Source organism: Hylaeus anthracinus, unplaced genomic scaffold (genome assembly GCF_026225885.1).
Source record: "Hylaeus anthracinus isolate JK02 unplaced genomic scaffold, UHH_iyHylAnth1.0_haploid 0, whole genome shotgun sequence".
In the NCBI taxonomy this organism is placed as follows: Eukaryota; Metazoa; Arthropoda; class Insecta; order Hymenoptera; family Colletidae; genus Hylaeus; species Hylaeus anthracinus.
In genome coordinates, this window is record NW_026533254.1 from 23,886,686 (window position 1) to 23,900,775 (window position 14,090).

The 14,090-nt window shown below is 46.0% G+C and overlaps 1 long non-coding RNA gene across 3 annotated transcripts in view; it reads right to left on the reverse strand.

Moving 5' to 3' along the window:
• The window catches only part of LOC128890373 (uncharacterized), a 190,584-nt gene that overhangs the window by 30,641 nt on the left and 145,853 nt on the right, over positions 1-14,090 (reverse strand). Inside the window, exon 4 of one of the 3 annotated variants that reach the window (XR_008460610.1) lies at positions 5,040-5,191. The exons of the other annotated variants lie outside the window; for them this stretch is intronic. This is a non-coding gene — a long non-coding RNA (uncharacterized LOC128890373). Of the gene's footprint in view, positions 1-5,039; positions 5,192-14,090 lie in introns of those variants that run through there. 3 annotated transcript variants of the gene reach the window in all.

A 14,090-nucleotide genomic window follows, 5' to 3' on the forward strand; every position in this document is an offset into this window, starting at 1 on the left:
CGGTGGGCCCTGACTGTCTTGCACTTGCGACGAAGCTTCATCTTTTTCCACTCTTTATTCATTCTTGGAAGCTGGGCTTCTCGGCGTTCACGAGTGGGGAAGGCAAAGTACGCTTGTCAGTATTTGAGAAACTTCATCTATACGTTAGCCCCAATAAGCAGACATTTAAGCAACACTCCTGTTCCTTATTCGATTCATCGTGCCGCATTTGTCGGGAGAGTTGGCTTCTTCTTGCGCATAGTGTGAAATCTGGTCTAGCTCGTGAATTGGTCTGTCGACGCAGGCTTCCAATACTCGGTTCCCAGTCACTCGATGAATATCCGAAACACTAAAGCACTTCAATCAGTTAGCGAGCAATTAGTCTAAGTTACATAGTCGTACGATTCGCATAATTGTTATCGCTTCTCTTGTCACTCCGTTAAGTACATACTCACGAATCGTTCACGAGTTTCCCAATTACTTCGGGTAGTCCAGGGAACCGTTCAGACGACATCATTTCGGACGACGTTACAGTTCGTCCATCCTGTATAGGGTGTTCAAGAAAACGGTATCCACGTCGCACGACTGTCAGTTGGGACAAGACGTACAGGAACAAAGAATTTCTCCGAAAAACACGAGGGAGCGCTAGTATCGAGCGCGAGTAACCCCGCGCGACGATAAATCTCGGCGATCGAGTTGAATTTTTTCCCGCCTCACCCTATCCTGCGGTGTAAACAAAGAACTTACAGAGAGTCCTCCGCGGTGTATCTTTTTCAGGGCACTTGGGGGACCGGATTCAACCTCGGGGCGGCCCGTGAAACGTCGTGCATTTGCATCGAAATTGTGCCGCGGAATCGACCCTGGTACCCGAAATACCGCCGAGACACGAATATTCAGCGATGATATTTACACCTGGTAATATATTTTCACGTCGTTGCGACGATCCGATTCCGCGCGAGGGAGGGTCGGCGGGAGGATCATCCGCCACGCGCATCGTGCGAGTATTATTAATTTCCCCTCGAGGAACGTTTTCTTCGCGAAACGTGTCACCCTGTTCGACGTTCGGAGCGACGAGGACCAGTCAGCTATACGGGATACAAGAAATTTGCATCGATATTGGGCGACGGACCGGAGCTTCTTGTCGAAACACGAGCTACACAGACCGGTTTAGAAAACAAGTACGGTAGTGTCTCGGATATTGATAAAATTTGTCGCTCGGTTTCGCGATCGAAAGCCATCCTCACCGCTGTTATGTTTTTTTTTTAGGTCGCGCTGGACGGCAGCTGTGGAAACGAAAGCCAGCTGGCCGAACTTCCCACTGTATGCCAGCCATTCATTGTTCTGTGCACACGAGTCGAGAATATTCCTAACGAGCGAGGGGACGGGGGGAATTTGGTACAACTGACCGCCCAAAGTTTTTCATATTGGCGAGTGTACGTCGGAAACGTAGACGTGTATCCTCTGGTTAGGAAAGTGTAGGGTCCTCCATATAGAGAATTTTTGTTTTCTAAAATCATGTCATGTATTAAATTGAAATTCTAGGTGCTCTTCAATATAGACATGAAGATATTGCAGGAATATTTGTATGGTCCACAAACGAGTCTAAGGCGATCGGGCTTCGTTCAGTAATTCCAGAGACTACCCTTTGGCTAAGGCACAAAGAGTACAGCAACGAATTCAGGGTTATCTACCGTCTTGTATCCTTTTTGTCACCTGCTCGTCGAAAAAGCCGTAGGTGGACATGTTTTTGGGGATAAATAAGCGTGATCGGGTCACAGTTCTAGTTTACTACTCGTTCAAAAGCTCGCGAGACGTGTAAGGCGAGCGTGGGCGAAGATTCCATACGAAACGAACGAACCGTGGGTGCAACTTTATTCCCGAGTCCGGGAAATTCGTTTCCTCTAGCAGCGGCAAGATCGTAAACACCGGAGGAGGGCAACTTCCAAAAGAATTTGCTGGCGTATCAATCGGGGCGAGGTTCGAGAGAGCTTTGTGAAAAGGACCTGGATGCGGGTGTAAAAGTGACGTTGATAGTCGCTGTCAGGGTGACGACAGGGTTGATTGGAGTGCAGCCGCGGAGAGGGGGCAGAGTCCAGGAAAGGGTGTGAGGGGGGAGTCGTTGAATATTTAAACCGGGAAGGAAAGGTCTCTCTAAAACGCGTATTTTATGAATGATTGAACGATTCTCCGAGGGGTCGCGAAGAAAGAGGGCAAAGGCGACGGACGAGGCGACGTAAGGGATTCCAAGAGGCGGCTGTAGCCGAGTTTTGCAGCTACAGTTGCGCTCTTCAACATTTAGCCGCGCTTGTTTGTATTCAGAAACGCAAATTAAGATCAGGCACTTGCATAGTTCCATTAGGTTGGGTATTAAATGGAGTTATGGTGTTTAATTCGAATCGCGTTTAACAAACGAATCGATGTATCCGGGGCGGGCGCGGTAACGGGAGGAAAAACGATGGGCAGAAATTCTCTGGCGCGCAATTAGGCGGCTCGGTTGCGATCGTTTCCGAGCGATATGCAATCTGCAAAGGAGCCGAGAAGGGAGCGAAGCGTCTCGAGTGCCGAGGATTGATTATCGTGGGGGGATGAGGTGACCGAAGGATACACCCAGGGATCGAGTATGGCCTCGCAGGACCCGCAGGAAATTGCTATGCGGGTGGTGACTTCCGGGTGATTGGCAGTAGCTACCGACGGCATTTCTAATCGCTCCTCGCGCTACAACGTTACTCCGTCCCCCTCTCCGTTTCATTTATATTTTTCATTCTTTCCTCACCACCACTCGTTGCTCGTCGGAAAATGAGTACAATGATGTCTTGTCTTAAAAGTTCGGGATTGACTTTGTGCGACTAACGAGACATTACTGTAATGTTTATTTGCAGATGACTAGTCGTTTTCTAAGCGTGACCCAATTCTGTGAAAGGATCAAACCGATTGAATCGATTTGGTTAATAGGAGCACCGTCTTGGGGAAAAATAGTTTCGAGCTTCCCTGGTTTCGCGTTACGTATGTTCCCGTATCGAACAACTCTCGAAATAATTGAAAGCGTTGATGTAACCGTTCCCAAAAAAAAAGGACTAGCAACCGCGGCACACGAATTTCGAGCGCCAAAACCGCTCTCTCCCCTTTCCCCCTCACCTTGTAAGATTCAGCAATCAACCGAGACAACTTCACAAACTCTCTTTCCTTTTTCAACCCCTGGAGCTACGAGTAGAACGAAATTCTCGTTTCCCTTTCTCGACCAGCTCTCTAGCGTGCAAGGCGTCGTATAAACTCCGCGTTTCCTGTCCCGTTAAAAAACCCTTAAAACCTTCGTACAGGGTACAGACAAGACGAAAAAAAAATCTTTCTCTGGATACTCTCAACTCAATCGCCCGCACGACGATGGAAGTTAATGGGTTTTTCCTCGGACGAAAACTATATTTCAGAATTTTTTTTATAAAAAAACTACACGATGTACGGAACTGAAATTCTGGAAGCTGGTTACTGTAGCTCTGAAGATGATATATGAATTTTGTCATAGTCCGTAGTTCGAGCTTGTCTTCTCCTTGAGCTCTTTGACCCTGAACCTATCTCCTCCCTCAATATTACATGCCTCGTGAATTATCAATATGCGAAACACGTGGTGGAGAAGACGATTGCGTTTCATCCAGTAGAAAAATACAAACGGTAGTATAAGAGAATGCGGCGATAAAAAAATGATTTTCCGAGTGTCTTAGAGCAGAAAATTCGTGTAGAGTCCCGTCCAGATTGGTAAACGTGTAAGCGACCCTCGTCAAGGGTTGCCTGGCAGGAACACACGTATGACTTACGTGCTTCTCGTCGTTGCTAACGAGGTCTCGCGGATTATCGCGTGTCTGTTTGCATTATTGCTGCACCACCCCACGGTTAGTCTTGGCGGGTTACGGACCGGAGGCACCACCTCCTGTCACGCCCTTGTCATTAATTTTCATGCCAGGCGGACGATGCGTCGCGTTCGCTAGAATTTACGGGGTAACTCGTCCTCCAGCCGCGGGGATTGGCGGCGGTAGGGTCTACCGCCGTCTCCCCAGGGAATCCTGAAACGATTAATTTTTCAGGGTAACACGTGCGCGATATTTTGGCTTGTACTCGTTGACCCAACTTCGCGATACATGCACGATCCTCGAACGCAGATCAATCCTTAGCGGTGTCGTGAGCTCCCCAGGTGAAACAATTACGCAGCTATTCAGAAGTGTCCTCGTACGTGGCCGAATTTCCGAATTAGGCGACCCCGATGAATCAATACACCAAAGATAATTTATTTATCTTGGCCTCAGGAAGACCTAACTTGCTTGGATACAACCAAGAATCATCTAAATAAAAGAAACTGTTGTATTTCGGCGAAAAAACCGTACTCGCCGACCTTATTTTCGGATGAAGCTCTATGCATTTCTTTGATAATAAGAAAAGGAATTTCATATAAATTCTGTTGGATTTCTGCGAAAAAAAGAACGCTAAATTATAATTTGAAAGTTTGACTTTGTCTGGTTCGAGACGTTAATGGTGATCGAAATAGTTACGTTTGGACCCAAGTTTTATGACTGGGTCATGCCTGAACGTTGAAAACTTCGCCTATCATCACGCAGAGGAAGAATTTCGGGGAATTCCCAAAAAGGGGGAAAATGAAACAACGGTGTGACTCCGTGTATTTTTAATCTTCGTAGAAATCCGACAGTGTACGGACCGCGTCACTCGCACCTTTTCTTGTAAAACGCCTCCATTTCAATCTCATTTTGTTTCTTAAATATATTACACCAAGGAAGACTTAAAACCACCATGTTTTACTTAGCTAAACATTCAACAGATTCATTTTAAGAGAGCGTTCCGGTTTGCGTCGAGACGCTGAACGTCGAACGCTCCCTGCAACATTCGTCCAAGGCACTTTTAAAAAAAAATTCCGCCAGGTTAGTCTAAATATAAACATTTTACGAGACGTCAACGTGAGTGCTCTCTTATTTATCATCCCCATAAGATGATACATAGCGTCATCCTGGCCTGTCGAATCGCGCACTAAAAATTCTCATAAAACCAACCTCTTAAGAGGAAGCCCTTCGCGCCAGGATCGAGTCTCGAGCACATAACTCCGGCTCAAACTATTTCTCTCATTGGGCTATTATGAAGGCCACCGAACGTACTCGTAACATCGGTCGAACGTAAACGGACGATGGAAACGATCCTTAACAACCCCTCCTTGCTGTAATAGAAAAGTTCCAAGTGAGTGAATATTGGATTAAATTTCTCGAGTAGTTTTTCACGTTTCCGAAAGATGTAAAAGGTTTCGGGAGCGCCGAGAGGTATCCGAAGGGAAAATGTTGAAAATGAAGCACTGAGAATTCAGAAGAGATCTTGGAAAATTAATAAACGCAGAATTTTCATGCCCTCGATGACTGGAGGTCGCTAGTTATTTTTGTTTAACGAGGACGAAGGAGAACTTGGCAGGAATTACACAGTCGATGGAGGTTTCACGGAGCCACGATGCGTAAAAGTACAACGTCCTAGCAGTGCATAATAGATTAGAGGAAAGCTATGTTAACGTTCCAGAGATATGGTAACGTGTAGACCTTTGGACGTTAGTGGATCCTTAGCCCCGCTTCCTCCTTTTTCCGAGGGCCATTACTTCCATCGACTATAGCTACTTCCACGCGTTTAACACTTTTTTCCGCTTTTTGCGAGGCTTCCTGGCAACCCCGCGGAAGACGCCGAAAGAACTACAGAAGACTCCACTCGTGCGCCCATTAATTTGCGGCCTCCATTTTCGTCCCTTCCTCGCGAGACAAAAGGCGTTTGCTTTAAGCTGCCGCAATTGTTCGTGATCACGCTGGAGGAGTTCGATATCGGCCCGCTCGATACGCGACCTGCAGGCGCAAACAAAGCACGGAAATTACGTCTCGGTTCCCTGCTGCCACCAATCGAAGTCGACGTTTCAAAGACTCGTTTGGAAATTTCGCAATAACGATTCCCGCGCCCTTAAGACTTCCAGTAAGATTAACCCTTTCAGGCCTGGCGTCCACAATTGAGGACACAAAATTGCCGCACACAAAACCGACACTATCGTTTAGGACGAATGTCCTTATTTGCGCACACAAAGAAAGACCAGTTTTTCTCGAGAACTACACTATCAGGATTTAAAAAAATTTTCTTTTCATATTAATTTTAGTCGAAAAATAAATAATTCAGATCTGACAGGGTTAATTGCAAAGTTAAACCCGTCAGATTCGACAAATCGAAAATGTACGAATACACGACTCGTTATTGACTCGCTACCTCTGAAAAAGTATGTATCCCCCGTTTCTGTCCTTTCTTCAACCCCCCAAAGTGTCGTCGAGATTGTGGACGAGCAACTCGCCGGATGACCCTTCGAAATGACCCAACAAAATTATACACAATGGACCGAGCAACATCAAAATGTTCGGCGGGTATTGCCGGGGGATTTCTTCTGGATCCTAGGGCCGTGGCACGAAGGTCGTCAATGGGGCCATTAAAATGCTTCGAGGGTGACGCGCCAAGGTTGGTCCGGCAGGATACTACCCTTAATGCCCCCGGAATAATAGCGTCCGTAAGCTGGCGTACCAAGGAGCCGTGGTTGAACTCGATTCAGCGTGGAAAACAGAGTCGTTACTTCTCGACTGGCAGTATCATAGTTCCGCGAGGACGAGGATCTCCCCGTATCGTCGGCTGATCAGTATGCGAAAGGTGAAACGGAAAACGTTGCCTGGCCACCATCTCTCTCCCTTCAGTGGAGGCGTCGTGCTCCTTCTGGCCCCCAAGTGGGAGCGAGCGAGTTTAAAATTTCCCGGGGGATACAAGATGGACCGATGACGGGGGAGAGCGAGTCGGGTCAGAGCCGCGGGAACAGAGGATGAAAAACGAGGAGACCCGCGATACGTGCGCGATACTCGAACGCAGGTCAATCCCCAGCGGCGCCGCGAGCTCCCCAGGTGAAACAATTACGCAGCCATTCATAGGTGCTCTATATTATCGTACGTGGTCGAACTTCCAAATTAGGCGATCCCGATGAATCAATACACCAAGGATAATTTATTTATCTTGGTCTCAGGAAGACCTAATTTGCTTAGATACTACCAAGAGTTATCTAAATAAAAAAAAACTGTTGTATTTCGGCGAAAAACCGTATTCGCTGATCCAACTCCCGATTCGTTAACCTAATTTTCGGATGAAATATCGCAGTGTCTCGTGCAAATATTTAATTCCATATCGATAAAAATCAAGGAGCTGATGAATGATAAATATATCGAGATTCGCTGAAATCATCTGATACATTACACCAAGGATGACTCGAAACCTGCGTGTTTTATTTAGCTAAATATCCAACAGAAACATCTAAACATCTTTGCTCCTCCCAGCTCACCGAAAAGTCACTCCCATCAACGGAGCCCTCGGCGTCGCCGCTATAATCGAAATTCGTCGGAGGTATTCCCTATTCCGGGGGCAGAAAGCGAAACTAAAACGCAGAGGGGATCGCTACGAGCCCCGGTGCAAAAACTGTAATCGAATTCCCTGTCTAGTTCTCCAACTCTCTTTTCTAGTCCCGCAATTCGACGAATTTTTTCCCAGCTGCGACAGTTAGGGTAAATCTTGTTTCCGAAAACGTGGCCCGGCCTAGTTCCGATCGAATTGCCCAAGTTCCAGTGCACAATCACGATGGCGTAACCGAACGGAACGCGGAACTTCCGAGTGCCGATTAATACCGGCAGATTGTTTTCTCGGATTACGTCCTTGGAAAATGTACAGGGAAATCGACCCGACACGGATAGCATCAAGAATTCTTTGTTTTTCGGTCGAAGATCAAAAGGTTGCGAGTAATCGCATACTTCAGCAAACATGCAGGAGTTTGTCTTAAAGAATGATATACCGTAGATTGCTGAAACATCTGTCGGACCCGGTCCGAAGAAATAATTGTTGCTGCCCGTTAGTCTGTGCTACTTCAATTATTGACGAGAAAATATTGTAGATTAAACTGTATTCTTTCGATATATGGAAGCAGTATTAAATTGCGAGCAAAGATCGATGATGCTCCCATGTTCGATTTTCAAGTTACCTAGCTTCGAGTTATCCAGTTCGAGCCGGAAGGAGACGGTAAGAAGCGGAAGAGATCGGGGTATCGAGGTAAAATCTCGAGCGCTTTCGAACGTATCCGGCCTTTGAATAACTCGTTGCGAGGATACACGGGACAAGGAAGGAAAAGAAGATATCCGGGTGAATCCTGGATGAACGGAAACGCGAGAAATTCGAAGGATGTACGGCAGTGGCAATATCCTTATCTTCCATCTATATTTCATTTTTAACTCGCGCATTTTGCCTCGTAGAATTTGTAAAGATTGTAAAGTTAAATTTTAATTGGCCGTATAAGTGGTATATGATCGTATGTGGTAGGACAAGGCAGTAGAATAACGCGTGTAGGTGAATCAAGTAGTATAGGGCCATATGTGGTCAGACCAGGCAGTAGCATTGGACGTATAGGTAGAGCAAGTAGTATAAGGCCGTATGTGGTCAGACCAGAAAATCGCAAGCTTTATAACCTTACAGTATCATACTTATTATACCTACACAAGTTCACTAGAGTTATTATAACATAAAGTTACTTCTGTTTGAGGAGAATAAGTGCGAGCCGGCGATCTGCAACAAGTATCTCGCTACATTCAGGGGATTTGTGTCCCGTTTTTTAATAGCCACCAGGCGTATCCCCTCGCGCGCGTACACAATTATTGCCTGAACAAAGACGAACTACTCGACAATTAAAGGAACAACAATAATCCGCTATCAGTGCCGTCAGGGACGAACACGGACGACCGTCGTGAGTTAGAGACAGTCAGTGCGCGTTCCTACGCTCTCGTCTTCGAGGGAAACGCTCGAAACGCGTTGTTCCAGCCAACGAAGATCAACGAGTCCATTAATTCGGCGGGCCAATTAACGCGAGTTACGATCGAACCGCGCCCACAACGACGCGGAACGTAGAAAAGGGGACGGGCGGGAAAAAAGAGCAAGAAATTGTTGGAGGAAAAGGAGGAAGATAGCAGGGGTGGAATGAATATTCGTTTATTTATTTTATGGTCCATATCGTGTAATTCGATTCTCTGCCAGCCCCGCGGGCTTCGTTTCTCGGGGGCTGAAACTTTTTTTCTCCGCTCTGTTCGCCACCCTACGCTCGGGTTCTGTATTTCTTTCAGCCACCGTCGATCCGACGACAATATTTGCTTCGGTACTTTTCGTCGTCCCTGCTGAATTTACGTTTCGTTTTTCCTCACGTACAGCCAGACCGATCGTGTTATTTTATTTTCAACAGTTCGATCAATATGATGATTAGTTGCTCGATATGCATGATGCGACACCAGAGATCCCGTGCTCTTTTAACAAATGAAAATATCCCCTCACACCTTGGAGAAAAAAAAGGTGAACATACGTCTCATTGGTCGGTTCCCTTCCCTCCACTTCGCCAAGCGCAGACCACGCCCTCTAGGGATCTTTTCTGACTTGTCAAACTATACACGCATTACTGTTATGGTCTTCGCACTTCAACCACTCGTGACTCGATTTTCCGGAAACTGGAATTCATGACCTCTGTCCACTATTTAAAACATCTTCAATATTTTATGTGCACGGTGTGTTAATAGAGCGTTGATAGTTTCCAGTCCCATTGGTCACATCAAACTCCACCAAGTTCTTTTAAGGTCGTATAACAATCTAGTTCCACGGCTCAAATTGAGGCCACTCGGTATATTATGTTCTCCAGTGATATATAGTATTTTTTTTTTTTTTTTTTTTGACGTACGAGTGCTTCCAGCTTATCACGTCGCGCGATATTTTCTGCCATTTTCCGTGCCCCCGCGCGAGTTTGTCGCGGATCTACGTTTTATCTAACGGGTGTCCGGAAGGTGCGCGGCACGATGATTAAAAGCCATCCCGATAAAGCTGTGACACGAAGTTCAGAAACGTTCTTGCGGAAAAGTTTGCGGATGTCATAAAGATTTCTGGGACCGCTTCAGCGGGCTGGTGAGTCACGATGGATAAACTTTGTTTGTATACGATTGTGGGTCGACCGGTCTGAGGAAATTAGGTCAACGTATACGATGGATATTAGTTCGAAAATATAGCTGACGATGGAAACGCATGATTCACAAGCCGCTCAAGGTGAGCTTAATGGCTGCCTTGCTCTGTATAATCATTCCATCAAACGCAAAAACGCACTCGCCATCCCTTCTCGCCACTATTTCATTCTGTCCTCTTTGTCATTAATCAGTCGCATCACGCGTCGCCCGGCCTCCGATCCAGCGATATTTATTTTCCTCGGCGTGTTTAGCAATAAACAACAGGGGCTGCGAGCGCGAATCCATCGAGATTAATAACGTGCAACGAGTAAACGCGTTCTATGCTTTTACAAGGGACCATATTGTTTGTTCCAGTGAGTTCAAATTCATTTGATTATAAACACGATGAAAGAAAAGTAAATAATTGAATAAGTTTACTGACGCATTAATAAACTACTACGGTGCGACAGTTTTACTGTGCATTTTCATAGCGCGCAAGTGGCATTTAGAGATTTTTTTTTCACCCGTCATGTCACAAAACGAAATGGATTTGAGCAGCCAATGAACGAAATTCAGCGATTCGTAGAAATGCAATAACAGCAATGACATGTATGTATCCGCAGTCGCGAAAGCGTGGGCAAATAAATTGGACACGATGATCGATTCAAATGTTTTTTTATGCAGGTTTCGACTCTGTAAATGCACGTAGATACAACTTGTCAGACGTTTGACATGACGAGGCCGCAAATATCGCGTTGCAGAGAAATATAGTAACGCGAAACGGAGTTCCCTAGGCTAGCCACCTCTAGCGTTCGATATTTTAAGTCGACTAATGTGTTATTTTATTACAGATCCCTTTCTTCTATGAACAAGTAATGTCTGTTACGGACTGTCAGCTTTTTTCATTCAACAAGCCCGCGCTGGTTTCGAAACTTGTGCTTCTTTGAAAAAAGAAATCGTCGCGATATTTTTCTTAACCGGAGTACTTTCCTTCTTTGCAGGTAACCGTAAAAAAAAAAAAAAAAAAAAAAGAAAACATGAACAAATCATACTAGAGACGCCCCGCGACGCAACGACGCTTAATAATTTCTCGTGAAGATGCTCGAGAAGAAAGGGAAACCCGTGTACCGGGGAACATTAATTTTCTCGGGGGCGAATGAAAATATACAGGTGCAGAGCGAACGAATAGTGGCCAGGGAGACGGGAAAAAATACAATAAAATAAATAACGAAGGAGATAGCCGGGGCCGAGAAGAATGGAAGGGCACGCGGGAGAGAAAGTCAGGTTTGGCTGCTGTCTAATATAGAAGATATATGAAGTCAGGCCGAACACAAAGGCTGGAAACGTGCCGGCTGTGACGATCACCGCGCCAGCATCGCGCGCCACGTAAAATGAGTAGGTGCAAGCTTGCAAGGGTTGGCTGACTGCCGGGGCCTGTGGCCTATCGTTTATTAATTAACCGACTTAATTAATAATTCAATAACCGCCACCGCCATCCCACTTCCCGACACACCCCTTCGTGCTTGTCTTCCACCCCCTGACATAAACCAGTCCTGGCAAAGCTTCTCGAAATCCATCGACTAGCCGCTGCAATACTATTGTTCCAGTGAAGCTCCAGGTACATCGTTTTGTGATCATTGCGTCCTAATTTACACGAAGTAAAAGAAATAACTCGGGTTTAAAAGAAATACAACATTCCTCTCGAAGAGCACTGGACAGGCAGCGCCGCCAGTGGACTGCGTTGTAACTAACCTCTCTTTAGTACCATTTGTGCTACCCACGCGGCACTGGTATCTCTTTTGTCTTTGACTTTATTTATTTCAAGGTGAATGGAAACTGAAGTCCCATATTTCGCCACTATGTGTTTGCTCTTTCCAATTGCTCTTTCTCTTTTTATTGTCTTTTCTTTTTTCATTGCTTATCTTATGCCATACAGGGTTTTCGATACTTGTATTCATATTCGGTCCTAACCCAACCATGAAAAATCGGAACGGACGCCCGGGGATTCGAACCCAGGGCTCTCAAGCGTGGTAGTCGGCTACGCTAGTCACTGCTCCACTGTCAAAACACTAGCTTCGCCCTGAGCATTTCCATCACGAATTCACTTCAGAATTACATGATATTCAAAACACTTCCTCTTTAATTTCTGTTCGCTCTGTTAGTAGGACAACTCGAGTAGCAATTCACCGACAGCGAGAAGTGTAGATATATTTCCTTTTTCTCGCGTAAGAGCGCGTTGCCTTCAATCCAATTTCGTATTAATTACTCCGAGACATCTCTCGCCCCACGGTATAAATCTTATCCATCTTCTCGAAGGGCGCTCGTCCTTGTTTGGCTAGGGATAGTAATCAGCAACTGTTGGAGCCGCCAAATATTTGTCTCTGACGAAGCTGCCCTACAATTAATAACGATAATTTTCATCGATGTTTACAGCTGGTGTTAGACCGACTCGGTGGAAAATCGTTCAATTGCTTGGCGAGTCAATGTCTGCGTCCGAACCTCTATGTACCCATATATGTATCAAATATAGGTTCGGAGGCCCTTGCATTCGACCGCTTTACAGACTGATTGCGTTAGAACTCTTAGGTCAATATGGGACAGACTCCAGCATGTGTTTAATTGGATTTCCTTTCCTTACTTTTAGTCGGCGACGTATCGTTATACTGAATCCATAGTCGGCTCGGTGAGTTATTAATAGAGACTGAATGAAGATTCAAGCGAAATTGAATGAGTTATTTATAAAGAGTAAAGCCTTGGGGTCTCGAGGCAACCTTCGGTATTCATCGATTATTCATCACGAGGAAATGAAGCAATAGTCTACTAACTGCGGTGGACAGTCCGCGATCGCTGTTTAATAAATGATAGAGTTGGAATAACATAAGCCAGCGCTGTTTCTGTTCGAAGTGAAAACTGTCAAGCTCGGACGGCCACAGACTACGTCTAGCTAACCCAAACCAACGGCAAAGCTTGTTAGCCGTTACAGTCTCTGTTGAGGATTTGTTGTCCTTGGTTTAAGTTCGACTTTGACACTAAACGGAGAATTATTGGAAATCAGCAGGCAGATTCTAATCCTTTAGCTGCTCACGAACTCCGCAAGTCTAATCCTACATCCATTCTGCGAGGCAACCGCGTAGCATACAGTACTCTCAATGGCAATTCAGGTATCGTAAATTCCTACAAGAGAGATATGGATCGAGTTCACGCAGGATTTACGTGCTGGTATCCTCTAATAAGAACCGCAATGTTTCCGCAAAGCATACCTGCACGTTGGATTGGTAGAACGAAGTTGAGTTTGAATAAAATCGAAGGCAACTGCGTTGGGCGCTAAAGGCCACCCTTACTCTGCGGATAGAAGCTACTTTCTACATATGGCAACGCTATAAACTTCAGCTTTGTTACTCGCAGGGCTGTCGTGGTGCAATTGTATCTCTCTTATCTTCTTACGGTAAAAGGAACCTGACACGCGTGATCCTCGCCACAATCTTCCTCAAACTGTCTGGTTCAGTCCAGTGACAGGCGGATCGAGAGGTGCAACAGCGTGTGTGCTTGACACTGACGTAGAGACTAGCACGCTCACAACGTTGACGCTCGCAAGGGTGCCATGACACGTGGCTGGTGTAAACCGACCACGGGCGACGGGAGCGGAGGCGCAGGTCACGCGTAAACGTGTATAATACAACAGGCCGCATTACCCCGCGGCCAAACCGCCTGGTCGTTCGAATAACATTTTCCTCCGAATGTTTCGCAGTTTGTCCGACTGTTTAAACGGGCTCGTGGCGGAGATTTCGGAAAAACCTCCGGCCGTTGGCATAACAGTGGGCATCCTGCTTGCTCGTGTAGCTTTCAGGCTGTTTGTCGATCGCGACCTGCTCGTAAATTAATACCGAGCGATTCGTGTACGAGCACTCGTTATTTGTGTTCCGGCCGGACGAATCGGACGCCAGTAAGATTCATAACGATCCATGCTGCCGTTATGGCCAGATATGTTTTCGTAATTAGAAAACAGGACGTGATTGTAGCTTTAGTCGTTTCCCGGTTACGATTTAT